Genomic DNA, 3159 nt, shown 5'->3' with positions numbered 1-3159 from the left:
ACATTAAATTGACGTGCCTTCCGTTAAAGCAGTGTGGGAACAATTCCAGAAAATGAATGTCATGGCGTATAGAAAGCTTCTGATAGGCTAAACATTTCGTACCATAACTAAAACCCGGAACTGTATTCGCGGAAAGGTAAACAATTACCCCGTGGGACCCCCCTGAAAGCCAAGGCTGGTATCCTTGAGATACCAGCGAGGTGTGATGCGGTGTTCAAGGTGCGCCTACCACCTTGGCAAACCCTCACGGGCTGGGCCGGAATCTCTACCCTCTGCCGACGTTGTGACATCGAATGGGGCGCGGTACCCAACCCAATCAAACAATAGTAAATCAACCAAGACCCTGTCTACTAACTATGAAACCTAAAAGATTATCCTATACAATATGTATCAGCCCCACTACCCTTCAACCCGACAAATAATCATGTGTTATATACCAACTATTGCCCGTTTTTGGGTGATCAATGTCAACTTAACTGTTACTCAATGTCACTGCCAAGGCTAGTGATAAACCATTCCTAACCCTACCATGGTAGGCCCTATTTCCCAAGTTCGTCTGATTTGCGAACGAATCAGGCCCACAGGGATAACAATCTAGCTTCACCTGTGTCTAAACTTATGTATATCTCCGCGACCTGCACTTGAAATACCCGGGAAAAAACCACACCATTGTTTTCTTCTCGTTCCATATTTCTAGACGTCTTCCGCCCAACAAAACTCGTGATACGGTTAGGCATGACACGAGGCCAACCGATTAGCTGCGATGGAGTGTTGTGGTCCTGTACTCCACCGTTTCTATTCCTTTAAACGAAAACAATACGACACGAAAACCTAATCGGCTCCGGTGAACATGTTCTCTACCCAATCCCATACTACTAAAGAAAATAAGAACGAGGCCCATTGCTAATTCACGAACCCCATAGTCGTAGATATAAATTAAACAAGAAATCCCGCTCCTACCATTCCCCCAGTTCCCCGACAAAAGATAACAACATGATCAAATAATAACATGACACAGCACCAGATCTGGATAGATACAGGGAATGCTTTGAAAGACAGGATAATACGGCCGTTAGCCAGGAATTATACAACAATTATAAAACTCCAGTTTTTATCCACGAACTTCCTGACATGTAAATCCCGTAAATGTATCAACAACAAGATTTCCTTTATGTTTTAGGTAACAGGTAGTTCCTATAGTGGTGAATCACCAACATTTAATTTTTTAAGAGACCGTGGAGAAAAAAGTGCGCAACTTGGCATGAACTAGTAAGCTAAGCATAAGGAGTAAGAAAAGAATAGATTTCTATATTCTGCCAGTCCTTTCTAATTTCTTTCAGCACAAATATCATTCCAGATGAAGTTACAGAAGTTCTGCCATACACGTCCAACTTAATTGTAAAATTTGGTAAGACATTGACGTTCCACAGAGAATCGTTTTAACGTTTTGAGGGCGCCGTTCCTCACGAAGTTTCCCACAGAAAGTTGGGCAGTGAATATTTGGCCCCATTCTCTGCCTCGTGTAAACGCGAGTCAGGTTGCTAAAGGTTCAGAAATGCCTTGGCGTCGACTACACCCATTTATAAGCGTTACTGTTGGCCAAACCATTTTTCTTTATATGGATTTGAGGTCTAGGGCGTGTGTAGTGGAAATAGGCTCATTGTTCCCCACATGAACCGTTGAATCCTGTATTGTTTGATCCCTTAAAACGCCATCAATTTGCACATCTAAACGACATGGAAAGTATGCTTGTGTCCATTTTTGGCCATTGAATGTACCCATTCGGTATTCTGAACTGCCATTTGTCGGACCACGAGAGCTTTGAAACTTCCGACATGATGTCTTCATGAGGTGTTGTGTGGTCCAAATGCTTTGCAAGCCGAGAAGAACACCATTCCCAACTGTGAAGCATGGGATATCCACATAATTTTCCTGCCTCAGTTTGATGCCAAGTCTGACGTTTTGTGCGAAAGTGCACCCTCACCATAGTTAGTCATAGATGCCGGAGGCTACGCGTCCCAATATTTGTCTTTCACACGAGTTGGTGGCACTTCCACATGTGGCAGGAATAAGGCTAAAGCCATTTGTTCTTCGGCTGGTCAGCTAAGCCAATGATCCCGCGCTTTTCCCTGCCCAAACCATAACGCACCTATCTCCCCGATGGGTCCATTCATGGGCCCATCCAAACAGTTCCTATTTTCCTGGTTCATCAGACTAGAGACACGCCAGTTCTACCAGAAAAAAAGTACACATCTTTGTCCCAAATGTTGCCAGTTGCAACCCCGGTTCTGCCCTGCTTTTTTCATGGCCGGGTTGTCGTGCACGTCTGACGACAGTGCCTGAATTACTGGTAGTCCCCGGTTGCATGCCTGACAGCTAGACCGCTTGTGCCCAAGAGTCATGTCAAGGTAATAGGAAAGCAAGTGGTAATTACTGTTATGAAATAAAGATATTAAAATTAAATTTCCGAACCTGTAAGCCAACACCATGGTTTCCTCTCTCAGTAATCTTCTTCACCAAAAAAAAGGTCCATTTTCCCGTTCGTTCTTTAGCCCGCAGGATTGAGTTATTAATCAATGCCACAACCTTTCCTCCCCAACCCCATAGTTACGCCTCCAATCTCAGGAAGAGAACAAGACCGTCTTCCTACCCTGAAGAGGGTTGGTCGCCGAAATTGGGTCTTCCAATGAAATGGACAAAATGAACCTCCAAAAAGCATACTTCCAAATGCTGTTGAATTCTCGGAAGCCGCAAAGATTGGCTTAACAAGGACAACCAGAATCAATGTCGGTATTGAAGTTCCGCAATCCAGTCGACCAAAGCCCTTGAACCTCAAGCCTTATAGAAAATTGTTCATAACTTTGTGCGTGACCACAGACACTTCTGAGTTCAAGTATAACAAGTGTAAATGAAAAGCCGTGCGAGTCAAGGGAGTTAAGCCTCCATTTCCAAATGCCGCACTCTATCGTCAATTGCTTCAAGAGGGTGGGTACACCAGGATGTAAATGGGCCAAAATCACCACTCTAATTGTGGGAAACTTTGTGAATGGTCTACCGTTAAAAACTAACAATTTGAAGCGGCCAATGCTAACCAAAATACTAATTGAGTGGTTCAGTGCAAACTTCTGACTCCAGCTGAGAAATGATCTGAAACAAGAC

The sequence above is a fragment of the Salvelinus sp. IW2-2015 genome, linkage group LG25, assembly GCF_002910315.2.
Source record: "Salvelinus sp. IW2-2015 linkage group LG25, ASM291031v2, whole genome shotgun sequence".
NCBI classification, from domain to species: domain Eukaryota; kingdom Metazoa; phylum Chordata; class Actinopteri; order Salmoniformes; family Salmonidae; genus Salvelinus; species Salvelinus sp. IW2-2015.
The sequence above is the reverse complement of the archived record's forward strand: the minus strand, read 5'-3'. Positions refer to the sequence as shown.